This window comes from Panthera tigris, chromosome F2, assembly GCF_018350195.1.
Source record: "Panthera tigris isolate Pti1 chromosome F2, P.tigris_Pti1_mat1.1, whole genome shotgun sequence".
Taxonomy (NCBI): Eukaryota; Metazoa; Chordata; class Mammalia; order Carnivora; family Felidae; genus Panthera; species Panthera tigris.
In genome coordinates, this window is record NC_056676.1 from 3,980,903 (window position 1) to 3,995,356 (window position 14,454).

Genomic DNA, 14,454 nt, shown 5'->3' on the forward strand with positions numbered 1-14,454 from the left:
AAATGATTATGTGGAACAAAATTATGTCATTTCTAAAAAATGATTGTGTTGCCATGGTCACCTCTGTCAGAAACACTCTATCTAATCTCTTCCATACACAGCACCTTCAGCTTCATGATCCAGTTATGTTCTAAAACTCTAGAGCACGGTAATTATGTATAACTTACTCTATTCTTTTTTATAGAAAAGGTTGCAAATGATGATCACCTACTGTTTTAAAATAATATTTTGATGTGAAATTTATATCACATAGAATTATTTTAAAGTAAACAATTCAGGGGCATTTAGTATCTTCACAGTATTGTGCTATCAACCGCCTCTGTCTAGTTTCAAAACGTTTCCATCATTCCAGAGTAATATCATTATCCATTAGGCAATTTCTTCCCATTCTCCCTTCCCCCAGACCCTCATCACCATCTGTATGCATTTTGTCTTCATGGATTTAATGTATTCTGGATATTTCATATAAATGGAATGATACAATATGTGACCTTTTTGTCTTACTTTTTTCACTCAGCAGAATGTGCTTGGGGTTCATCCATGTTGTTGTGGGAAACAGTTCATTCCTTTATATGGTTGAATACCCAGCTACTCTGTTGACATAGGAAAGGAAGGTAATAATTCTGCTCATTTGAGTTCCAAGTCCCAGTCAGAAAAGTCAATAGTGCTGGGGTCAGAGGAAATGAAGAAAAATCTAAGTCCATTATTAGATTCAGAATGGCCTCCATGAAATATTTAAATAAACACAATTTGTCTCTCAAAGTGGGCCATCTTTTCTCCTGCACCTCACTGCATGTTTTCTGCATAATGCGAATAATTTATGTAGTGCTCTAATGTTCCTCCTCAAACCTTCCTGGCTTAGTGTTGCCTAACATGCTCCAAAATTATGATATTCCTATCCGCATTTTATCAAAATTCATATTCCTTAAATTCCATTAAGCTAAGAGAAATATTGGGGAGTAAAATTAGAATGAATTCAAACTGATGGATATTAATGACAATAGATAACACTTTTATAGCATTTACTATGTTTTCAGTATGCTTCTGAGTTGTTTACATATATTAACTCATTCAACCTTCTTCATGGCAACCTTTAAGGTAGGTTTCAATATTATCCCTATTTTATGGGTAAGAGCATAGAGTTTAAACAGATTTCCCTAAATCCTTTAGCAAATTAGAAAAGCAGGAAAAATGAGTAGAACATTGCTAGAGTTCATATATATATGTGTGTGTGTGTATATATACACACATATAGAGAAAGAGATTTCATATATATATATATACATACACACACACACACACACACACACACACACACACACACACTTGCAAAGTACTTAAATAGAATTTCAGTCCCAATAATTACCTAAAAGTTGGGGGCATTAGAAAAGTGGGTAAGTTTTTTACTTGTTTTTATTTGCAATCAGACGTGGGAGCAAAGATCCACAATGTTGTCAATGATTGCATATTTGGCCTTGTGGATTGCTCTGAGGTATTGTTCTACTTCACAATATGCTTTGATAGGGATGCCTGAGGTCTCAAATTCATGAGATGACAACCAGTGTATTCACAGTGGAATCTCTAGCAGTGAAAGTAGGCACTCCCTTCAGGAGTAGATGCTCTTTACACGCAGAGAATATATTGCACAGAATCTGTGTAATATAGTGGTAGGTGCTGTGACAGCAAGATCGCCACTGACATTGGCCTTACCTCTATGGTTGACCTGTGCCAACGCCAGGTTCTTTGTACCAAGGCCACGTGGTTCCAACTTCTCTAGATTTCTTTTAAATGACTATTACTATTGCCCTATACTTCTTCTTGCTCACAATCTTTGAACCTGGGGTGACCTCTACCTGGAAACTTATTCATTAATTTACAGGCATCACTTCTATTCACTCCAGGTGTCATTTTTAATGTCACTTTTTTCAATGAAGCTTTCCTCGATACCCCTGCTTTCCACCACCATCACTGAGACCTGTGAGTTACATTTCATTATCTTCTTTTGGTATATAAGGAAACTGAGAAAACCTGCCTATTCATTTTCGCAAGATTAGGCAAAGGGTAATTAAAATAGACTGAACGCAAGTTTGGTGGCTACATAAAACATGGAGAGAAAAATGCACACTGGCTGGGAAACTTAGGACTCATGAAAGGGAATGATCGTGAAATCTTTGCGTCTTCTTATTGACTCATGTGTCTCAGACTGGCTAGTGGAGAAAGCAGCAACTCCGGACACCCATAAACACAAATTAGTAAAGGTTCCGAGGAAAACACGTTCACTTTAGCCACATGGCCTGGTAAGGGACAAACTAGCAAGATAGAAAACATTTGGACGGCAGATGTGAAGACAGAATGTGAGAAATGACAAAAACTGAAAAAGAAAGAGAAAACAGACTGAAAACAAATGAGCAGGGCATCAGAGATCTGTGGGCTTAAAGCAAAAAATCTAACATTTTTGTCATGGGAATCCCAGAAGGAAAGGAAAACAATGGTGGAGTTAAATCGTATTTGAGGAACTAATGGCTGAAAACGGTCTCAATTTGCAAAATATGTATGTGTATAGATTCAAGTACCTGACTGAACCCCAAACAGGATAAATTCAAAGAAGTAAATTACAAAATAAATCACAGTCAAACTATATCAAAGTGAAAACATTTATTTTGTCAACCTATAGGCAAAGCAAATGAAAGTAATAAGAGAGAAAGGACTCTTTGCCAGTAGGAGGAAAAAACCCCGCTGAGAGGATAGTAAATTTCACTTCTGAAACCACAGTGGCCAGAAAGAAGTAAGACAATACTTTCCAAGTATTGAAAGAAATGGTTTATCAACCCACAATACTATATACAATAAAACTACCCTTCAATAATAAGGGGGAAAGATTGGGAAGTGGAGTATAGCCTGGAGTGGTCACTTCCCTTCTTGCCCAGGCAGGGGTGCTGGGGCACAGCCCCACCCTCTGGGGCTCTTGGCCCCGCTGACCGGAAAGGCTGATAAAAAAAACACCTGAAAGCTGTACTGTCCAGTGGTGCTCAAACAAAGAGAAAGACAGGCAGAACCCATTGCGTTTAGGGCAAAGCCAGTGGCCTTGTTTTGTAAGGGAACTCTATATGCAGACTGAATTAAGACAACAAAGAGTGTTGCCATTTTTAGAGCTGCTCCTCCTGCGCAGTCAAGCAAAGACTCTAATTCATAGCTATGTTCACCATTCAATACAGCCTTCAGCTTGTTGGACCGGGGAACTCAGCCAGAGCAAATGGCAAAATGCAAAGCTCATTCAACAGTCGGGGGTACAGTAGCACTTGAACACAGAGCAAAGCTTCTTTGTGGCCGTGGCTTCCCTCATCTGCAAACCAAAACCAGTGGCCTCACTTAACCAGGAAATTTAGCGTACACTCTTGCCAAATTTGAGTCCCCAGTGAGTCATACAGGCCTTGTATCCTGTCTTGGGGCCCTCCCAGGGCAGGGAAGCTAATTCATACCACACCTACAAATGAAAATAGCGCCCAGTCCTAACTATCTAGTAAGCCTAACCAGAGAATCCAGGTAATTGCAGAGCCCACCATGAAGGGAACCAAGCCAGTAGTCTTATTTAACTGTTCTAAGGCAGTGGAACAATCCCTCACCTTTCCCAGCCTCACATTTTGAACCTATGACATCAGGAAGAGGAATCTGATTAACTCTAATGTTCAGATGCCAATGTAAGGAATCAGGGATTATGAGAAATCAGGTAAATATGACACCACCAAAGTATACTAATATAGCTGGAATAATTGATCAGAAAAAATGGGAGGGGCGCCTGGGTGGCTCAGTCGGTTAAGCATCTGACTTCAGCTCAGGTCATGATCTCGCAGTCTGTGAGTTCGAGCCCCGCGTCAGGCTCTGTGCTGATGAGCCTGGAGCCAGCTTCAGATTCTATGTCTCCCTCTCTCTCTGTCCCTCCCCTACTTGTGCACTCTCTCTCTCTCTCTCTCTCTCTCTTTCTCTCTCTCTCTCAAAAATAAGTAAACATTAAAAAAAACTTAAAAAAAAGAAAAATGGGAAAAAAGAAATAGAGATCAATGAACTGTCAGACAAATAATTTAGAATAAATCTCTCAAAGTACTGTAATGAAATATAAGAACACAGGCGACTAAAATGAAAATTTAAAAAAAAGAAAACATTGCATGAACAAAACAAGAAGATGTACAAAGCAATTGGAACCATTAAAATGAACGAGCAGAGATCTTAGAGGTAAAAAATACAATAACTGAAGTGCAGAATTCAATTCTTCAAAAGTAGAATTGATCATGCCAAAGCAAAAATCAGAGACATGGATGATAGGACATTAGAAATCATCCAGTCAGAGGAGCAAAAAGAAAAACAAAGCGAAACAGTGAATAAAGCCTAAGAGTGAATAAAGAAAGCCTATGAGACACAATAAAAAGAAACAATACTTGCATTATGGGAATTCCAGAACCAGAAGACAAAAAGACAGGAACAGAAAGTATATATAAAGCAGTAATGGCTGACCACTTCCCAAGCCTGGGGAGAGAGATAGATATTCAGATCCACAAGGCCAAAAGGACCCCCAAAAGGTTGAAGTTGACTAGGGCTACACTAAGACACATTGTAAGTAAATTGTCAAAAGTCAAAGACAAAGAAAAAAGTTTGAAGCAGCAAGAGAGAAGAAAGAAGTTACATACAAGAGAACCCCCATAAGACTGTGAACAAATTTCTCAACAAAAATTTGTCAGGCCTACACAGCCGTGTCAAATTCGGTGCCTACCCATCCGTGGCAGGCGCCGGCCTGAAATAGATGACAAGGATTATTTCTTATTTAGAGATGGTGACATCTCGGAAAGTATGTAGACTGAAATAAATCATTATTGAAATGGCATGAAGTGAAGCTGCCCATTACAGTGAAGTTGTGAAATCTTTCATCATGTAAATAATTTTCATGTCTCTCTTTTATAGTAAACTAATGGTATCCAAAAAAAAAAAAAAAAAAAAAAAAAAAAGAAAAGAGAAGAAAAGAAAAGAAAAGAAATTTGTCAGGCCTGGAAAGAATTGAATGATATATTCAACATGTTGAAATAAAATACCATTAACCAAGAATTCTATGCAAAGTTTTCCTTCAGAAATGAGTTATAAAGTCTGTCCCAAACAAACAAAAATTGAGAGAATTCATTACCACTACACGTGCCTTATAAGAAATGCCACAGGGAGTTCTGTCAATGGAAGTAAGAAGATGCTAATAAAAGTCATAAAATTATTAAAAATGTAGCATTAAACTCACTGGTAATAGCAAACACATGGTCAGAATTAGATTCTGTGATTTGGTAATGGTAATCCACAATTCACCCATAACTCTAGTTGAAAAGTTTAAAAAGGAAAAATAAGCATAACTATAATAATGTTATTACAAATCTATCTGTATACAAAATATACATACAAAATGTAAACACTATGTAAATGGTAACAGAATAACCTAAAATGTGAAGGGAAGGAGAAGTAAAAGTGTAAAGTTTACGAATTCTAATGAAGGTAAGTTGTTTTCAGCTTAAAACACGGGGTAATAATTTTAAGATATTTTATGTAAGTCTCCTGGTAACCAGGATGCAAATATCTGTAGCAATTACACAAAAGAACATGGAAAAGAAGTTAAAGCATACTGATACCAAAAGACATCAAAACATGAAAAAGGACAGTAAGATAAGAAACAAAGAATGATGGATCTATAAAACAAGCAGACAACAATTAACAAAATGGAAATAATAAATCCTTAATTACATTAAATATAAATGGATTAAATTCCCCAATATAAAGATATAATGAGTGAATGGATTAAAACAACAAACAATTAAACAGGATCAAACAATGTGCTGCCTATCAGAAACTCATTTTCACCTTAAAGGGACACATAGAGAGAGAATAAAGAAATGGAAAAAGCCACTGCAAGCAAATGGTAAAAGGAGGAGAAGAAGGAGGAGAATAATTCCAAGTATTTATGCACCCAACATCAGAGCACCTAAATATATAAAGCAAAATTAATGGAGCTAAAAGGAAAAATAAACAATAATACAATAATAGGTGGGAATTTTAATACCCACCTTCAATAATGTATACATCAATTTGAAAGAGAATTAATAAGGAAATACTGAATTAGACCAAATGGAACTGATAGTATATATACGGGCATACCTCAGGGATATTGTGGGTTCAATTCTAGAATACCACTATAAAGTAAATATCACAATAAAGTGAAGTAAATGAAGTTTTCAGTTTCCAAGTGTATATATAACTTATGTTTACACTATACTATGTTATATCAAGTGTGAAATAGCATTATGTCTAAAAAGTGTACATACCTTAATTAAAAAATGCTTTGTTGTCAAAGAGTGCTAACCATGATCTTAGCTTTCAGTAAGTCATAATCACCGATCAAGGATCACTGTAACAGGGGCGGCTGGGTGGCTCAGTCAGTTAAGCATCCAACTCTTGATTTTGGCTCAGGTCATGATCTCATGGTTCATGAGATTGAGACCTGCATTGGATGAATGGTGCATGGATTTTAAAAATCTGTGGTATATTCATACAACTGTGCATCACTCAGCAATAAAAAGAAATGAGCTATCAAGCCATACAATGACATGGAAAGACTTTAAATGTTCATTGCTAAGTGGAAAAAAAAAAAAAAAAAAAGCTAGTTGAGAAGACTACATACCATAGGTTTCCAACTACATAATGTTCTGGAGAAGAAAAGAAAATATTAGAGAGACAGTGAAAAAGGTCAGGAGTTGCTTGGGGTTTAGGGAAAGGGGGTAGGATTGTATAAATGAAACACAGGGGGTTTCTATCTTAGTCTATCCAGGCCACTAAAACAGATTACCGCAGACTGGCTGGCAATAATGAACAGAAATTATTCTTCACAGTTCTGGAGGCTGGCAAGTACCAGATCAAGGCAATAGCAGATTTGGTCTTGGTGAGAACCTGCTTCCTTTTTCATAAACACCTATCTTTTTACTGTGTTCTCACATGGAGTGGGGGCATGGGAGCTATCAGGGGACTTTTGTATAAGAGCACTAACCCCATTCATGAGGCATCTGCTATCATGACCTAATTACCTACCAAAGGCCCCATCCCCTAATACCTTTAAGTTGGGGGCTACGACTTCAGGAAATGAATTTTGAGGGGACAGGAACATTCAGTGTATAGCAGGCAGCGAATCTATTTTTCACAATACTAAATGGTGGATACCTGACATTATATATTTGTCAAAACTCACAGAATTTTACCAAAGAATGAACCTTCATGCCTGCAATTTAAAAAGTCCATTTCAGAGGTGAAGGATCCCAGGAAACAATGCAAACTTTGATAAGATCACCTAAATATATGACAAATGTATAAAACATCCTCACCGAAGGAGGTGGGGGGAAGGTACTGACCGAGGTAAATGGGAATGAATAGATTCTGTAAGAATAAAGGAAACAGCTGCTTCACAGAGATAGTGTGCTTGTTAGTAAAGTTGTTTCCCATGGAAGTAAAGGGTGACTCTCAGGTACTGTTATATGTGTGTGCTCAAATGAAACAAGTAAGTAAGTGGATGGAAAATAGTGGGAGCCAATTTCCTTACCGTGAGGCAAGCCAGGAAGGGGGCTAGACTAACCCTTATAGTGAGGGGTTAGAGCTGAAGACATCAGCAAGAACTTACAGTTAGCTTAAAACAAATACTTAAAAAAAACCCTGATCATAAAGATCTGTTAATATTACAAATTTAAAAATATGTGCGTGTACAGTAGGTAGCGTACAAACATATTTCTTTGCTGTCCCAGCAAGAAATGGCCAAAGGGAAACAACGCTCCAGTAGTAACGAGCACACACCCAGATCTTAATTTTTAATTCCACCCTCAGTAAAAAGAAACAGGATCCTTGGGAAAATGGCTAATACTAGGAATGGAACAGGAAATATACAAGATGAGATTGGAGCACTTTGTAGTGTCAGAATGTAAGTGTGCAAGCCTATGTCAAAGGGACATAGAAGCCAACTGAATGATTTTCCATTGACCAAAGCTGGAGCCATTTGAACAACAAAATAAGTAGTGTCAAATTGTAACGCAATGCATTAAATAATCAAATTGTAATTCAATGCATTAAACAATCAAATTATAACTCAGTGCATTAAATAAACAAATATCCATACTGAGATAAGTAAATGATTAAGTTTTGTCAGCTTGACTCGCCACGGGGTGTCCAGATTAATCTTTATTTCTGAAGGCATCTGTGAGGGTATTTCGAGATGAGATTAACAGTTGAACTGGTGGATTCGGCAAAGTAGATTTCCCTTCACAATGTGGGTGGGCATCATCCAACCCAGTGAGGATCTGAATGGAGCAGAAGGCTGAAGACTGAGGAGTTCACCTTTTTTCCCTGCATCATTGAGCTGAGACGTCTTATCGTCTCTGGGCTTTGGACTGGCATTTACACCATTGACTAGTCCAGTCTCAGACCTTCAGAGGTAGACTAAATTACACAACTGGTTTTCCTGGGTCTCTAGCTTCTAGACAGTAGATCTTGGGATGTTTCACCCTCCATAGTAGTGCGAATTAATTCCTCATAATAAATCTCCATTATATACTGATCTTGTTTCCTGGAGAACCTTGACTGGTACATAAGCTATATAAAGTGATTTCCTTTGGTAGAAAGAGGATAATATGTAATATGGAAAGGAGGGGTTAAAAAAGAAACTTTGTAGTGCAGAAACCTGCATCAGCTGTTCAAAATCGTAAGTGGTAAGTCATGTTGTGTATGTACACATGATATGATTTGGTGAAAATGATACTTCCCTTCTGTGGTCTTCCTCCCCCCAACCAGTTAACCCAGACCAATCATGAGAAAAACAAGGGAAGCCTGAGAAACTGTCCTCAAATAGAAACATGACCACTAAATATAATAAATATTGGAAAAAGTTCTAAAAAATTAAATCAGGCTAATATCTAGGCCTCTGAAAGTGTTTTGCAAAGTTGTTTTTATGTCTGTTTTTTCTGAGTATGTATCCCAGTTAACAATTATACAGTAATATTGTTATCACAACCATGATTCATCAAGAAACTTGGGGGTGTTTTTCACAAAGTTTGCAATCTAGATACGATGTATCTCTATTTTATTATTTTTAAATGTTTATTTATATTTGAGAGAGACAGCAAGTGGTGGAGGGGCAAAGAGAGAGGGAGACACAAAATCCAGAGTAGGTTCCATGCTTGAACTGTCAGCACAGAACCCAGCGTGAGCTCGCACTCACTCACGAGCCCTGAGATCATGACCTGAGCCAAGTTGGAAATTCCACCGACTGAGCCACGGGGGCGGGGGATCTAGAGACAATGTATCTTTGAACAAGCAGTGACACGCTTTGTAATGCTAACTTTCATGGAAGTCAGTGATGCTATGTACAGGGGGAATTTGACAAAAATCCAGCTCATGCTTAGTTTTCCAAGGTGCATACCCTGCTGTGGATGGATAAATACATAGAGAAAGGAAGAATATTCTAATATGGGCAGGGACAACGTGATTACATTTCTCCTGCTGTCTCCTACCAATGAAGAATGTCAGCAGCTCAGCCAAACCGAAACCGGTCTATCCTTTGACTTCAACCACCGCCTCGTTACACAAATCCAATTACTCAGTCCCTTTGCTTCTTCTCAATTTGCATCATTGATATATTAACACTTAGGTCACAGTCCTATACAGTTGACTTTGAGACCAAGATTCCTGTGCCAATGATTAATAAGGCAGTGCTATTTAGAGAAATCAGACAGGCAATCAGGCAAGCTGGCGGGGCCAAGGGAAAAAGACAGAGGGAGGTGTGATTATAGTCAGATCTCCGCTTTAGCGTGAATCCACAGGGGAGCTCTGGTTGGTCCTGGAGGCAAGGGTGGGGGCGGGTGGGGTTTCACTCATCCTTCCAAACTGGGGAGTCATTGATTCCGAACCCGGGTTCTCTGTGCATGCTGTCCCACCGGGAGACAATTTAGGGGTGAACCTTACAAACAAAAGTGCATAGAAAACGAGATGGGCTCACAGAAGTCAAAGGAACGTGAAGGGACCTGAGAGAAACATCAGCTTCCGTAATTCCTATTTGTCATGATTTTCTGGCTGCTGCCACCTCCCGCTCAGAATATGTATTTCCTCCCTAGTCTGTCTCCTCGCTGAAAGGTTTGACCTATTCTAAAAATCCACAGTGTTGCAACCATAGTAACCTTTCAGAAACAAAGACCCTTTTTGTTGCCTCCTATTTGCTACTTCTCAGACATTTTCCAGCACCTTTATTTTAAATTCAATTACTGAATATGACACAGAGAAAATTGTATGACCTGGATCCTCCTGGCATTTTCACCTCTTCCCCTTTACAGTATATATTTTAATCAGATTAAACCACTGGTTATGACTTGGTATGTCGGATTGTATTTTACACCGTAAGGTTCTCTCCTGTACATGTTATTCTTCCCTATCCTTTAGAGTTAACTCTGCTGCTGCACATATTGAAGGGGCTCTTCTGACCTCTGTCCACCCTATAACTCCTGCTGAAAAGCTCCTTTATGTGTCCAGCTTTTGTAACCTCTGTGATGGCGTGCAGAAGATTGCAGAATGTATTTCTAATTGTTCATTTGTCAGTATCCGCAAGGAGATTATGACTGCACAAATCCTGGGGTCATTTCATATACATCAGTGTATCCTCTGTCTAAGAACAATGTCTGATGTATTAGAGTAATTTAATAAGTACTATATGCTAGTTAAATATTGAGAATGAAATGTTGAAATAAAGATGTGGGAGGCTTCATATCACTTTGTCCAGTGTAACTCTTTTAAAATGAATAATTTCTCCCCCACATAAATTTTATAAAAGTTGCTTATGGTGAGCGTTTATTTGTAGCTCTTTTGTGTTATAAAACTTGCATAAATGTGAGCAATAAGAAATAATTTCTTGATATCATCGAGAGTAGATATGTTATCAAAACATCATCCAAGTGCAATTCAATTCTAAATATAAAAACTACCAAGAAGGAATTCTCAGCAACATTTTACAAAATATGTCAAGCTTGATAAATGCTTACTGCGGGCAATTCATTAAGTCTTATCGGGGAAAACAAATATTTAATGAAATAGTAGCACCTCAAGCCAAATGTGAACATTCTTTGAAATTGCTTTGATTGAATGAAGCATTCAAATATATTTCAAACTCATGTACTCAAACTCATCAACGCCGTCTCTTGGAAGCAGCTGAAAAAAACTGACGTTAACAAGCTATGCTAAATGTTTCATATTTACCAGAGTATTTACAAGATCTAAAGGTTTATAAGGAAATAGAACATCTTAAAAGTCTACCTAAGCAAGAAGTTTGCTCTGGCTTATTAATTTTACAGATGTTCACTTGTTTCCATGGAGAGTAATATCCAGATGAAGTCTATCTCCATGCAGCTTCTGGGCAGAGTGCTGTGGGTTTAAAGATTCTTGGGGAAATAGCCAGAGAAGCATATCTGTTATCTGCACATGTGGATTCAGGCAATTTTTCAGCCGTCTCTCTCTCTAAGGAAGGGGACATCCAACACAGAGAACATTTGTATGAATTAAGCGCTTTAGCTTTTAATTTTAAAAGGGGACACTTTTTATACTTGATTCATTTTAATGATTATTTAGCTAATTGAACACACAGCTGTACTTGTTCCGACAGTAATAGTTTCAGCAGATGGTAGGTTCAAATCTAAATTTGGGGGAATTCCTAAAGTTATGGCAACATTCAAATGAAAGATTCTGAGAATGACCTTTTATTTCTGTGGATGTGAGTTATTTTGTGTCCATACAAGATTATTGCTTCTTTTAGCTTAAATTCCATAATTTAGATTCAGTTCATGTCTTTCCTGATGAAGATAGTTCAATAATTGATATTTGCTAATTTTCTACCAATCTGAAATATTAATATGTTAAGACGTCCAATTCACTTTTTCCACCTGACCTACTCAAACCTCTTTAATTGCCAAATTTATGACTAATGCAAAGTAGAAATTCATTTTCAAATTTAGATGACATGATGAATTAAGATGACCTCTTTAGTGTTTTGTAAGAATACGTGTATCTACCATAGGTGAAGAAAAATCTTACTTCCCTATGCTTCCTTTTTTGCAGCAATGAAGTTTTAATATTTTCTCTAAAAACTGTGTCTCTTTATTCTACTCATATTTTATTACTGTATTCTGTATTTGTAATCATACGCCTAGCATTGATTGACCCTCAAGCATTTTTTTTGGCTTTATTTTGTGTAAGTGCATATTTTCACATTCTCATTCATGGATTTTGCTATGAACTTTGTAGTCACTTAAAGAACTATCATTGACTGACAGTGTCTATAAGACAAAATTTTTAATTGCTCAGAAAATTTTCAACTGTTTTCAGTAATTACATCAGTAAAAAAGATCCCATTATATTCCCCTGAGAAAAGGCACTGATCAACAAACAAGCAAACAAAAATACTGGTGGAAACAACTTTCATTAAATACAGAGATGAGTTCATTCAGAATGGATAATTCCATGTAGAAAAAAAAATAGAGGTGAGGATTAGAGGCAGCAATGAAAATATGATAGATCTATATAGGTTTCTCAAGTCTGGCTAACCCCTTGGTAGACTGTAGATTACCATTATATTCACTATCATTTAGACATACAAAGCTTTTAATAAGTCAGAACTGACAGCACTTTAAGATTTTTTTTGGGGGGGGGGGCGCTGGAAACTGGACCGAGAATGTACATGTTGTTCAGTAAATGTATCACTAAAACATTTACCCAGTCCTAATTAGGTAAATGGCTGACCACTTCTTATAAAAAAATTATATTAAAAAACGTATAGCCAACAAAGTCCTGGGCTTAAATATAGGGGCACCACCTCTGTCCTACAATATATAACAGAAAAGCCATGAATAAAACAAGAATTGTCCTCAAGAAATAATTTTGAGCAATCTTTAATATTCAGACAAATGAAGAGATAACCTCTCTGAATCTCAACCAACATTTTTAACCTAAAGTTATAAATTATTTCAGAGTAAAAGGTATAAAAATAAAAGTTATATAAAGTCCTCATGGGGTTGTTAGTCTGCTAACATATAAATTATTACCAACACAGTTAAAGCCTCTGTGTATCCAGTCCAATGATATGCATTCCACTTATCTGAGGCATCTACAATCCTGTCTGTGCTCATTAGTACAATTTCTTTATTTTTACACATCATGCACCTTGTTCAAGATATTGTAGAGGTTTACATGTCTTAAGTCATTGTATAAGTGGTGCCATACTGCATATGTTATTTTGCAACTTGCACTGTTGTTTAAAATAAAACATTTGGGATTTACCGGTGCTGCATGCCGATTCATGCGGGTTTAGTTTATTTTTAACACAGATGAATAAGAGAAAACACACGCACACACATGTTGGAGTAATGAACACATGTGGATATAACTGAGAACGCTTCGCATGTATTAACTCATTTAAACCCCACAACATTCCAGGGGCGCCTGGGTGGCTCAGTCAGTTAAGCAGCCGACTTCGGCTCAGGTCACGATCTCACCCTCTGTGAGTTCAAGCCCCGCGTCGGGCTCTATGCTGACAGCTCGGAGCCTGGAGCCTGTTTCAGATTCTGTGTCTCCCTCTCTCTCTGACCCTCCCCCGTTCATGCTCTGTCTCTCTCTGTCTCAAAAATAAATAAACGTTAAAAAATAAATAAATAAATAAATAAATAAATAAATAAACCCCACAACATTCCTAAGATAGCAACATGATAACAAAGCCGTAGCATGTCTAATTTACTAGTGAAAAATAATTGACACGGAAAGTTTGTATGAATCCACTTTATCAATTTTGCCCAAAGTCCTTTGATCGCCTATTGAGGGACATTTGTGATTTTTTTAAACAGTATTTGCTATTTTTGAAAATGCTACAGGGACGTTCCTGTGCACGTGGCCTTGCGTGTGTGTGGATTGTGGAGGTGGCTATGGAGTTGGGCCAAAGGATCGATGTTCGTGGCAACTCAGTTTGGTCTCCGTTGGTATTTCCCTAATTCGGTGTGTTTAATGCTATTGACCATGCAGTTTTCCTTTTTAAAAATATTTTTTATGTGTTTTTTGAATTTTTTGCTCAGTAATCAGGCTTTATTTTAATGGGAACGTTTTCGTATTTTGAACTGTTCCTTGCTTTATATATGTGAAACAAAGATTTCCCAACGGCTTATTTGTAACTTTATTTTGATGTTTGTTCAGTGAACAGTTGCTTTTGTCTTTTATGGAGTAATATTTATCAGTAACTACTTTCATGGTGTATGTTTTCTGGTTTTAAGAAATTGTTTTCTACAGTAAAGTTATGAAGACATCATCAAATATTTCCCTCTAAAATGTTATATAGTTTTGTTTTTTATTTTAGGAACATGGAACTGATTT

The 14,454-nt window shown here is 37.2% G+C and overlaps 1 non-coding gene across 1 annotated transcript; it reads left to right on the forward strand.

The window, feature by feature from the left end:
• Positions 1–4,738: 4,738 nt before the first annotated feature.
• Positions 4,739–4,834, forward strand: LOC122235171. Its single transcript, XR_006213305.1, has one exon. It is a non-coding gene; the product is annotated as a small nucleolar RNA SNORA5 (small nucleolar RNA).
• Positions 4,835–14,454: the final 9,620 nt, after the last annotated feature.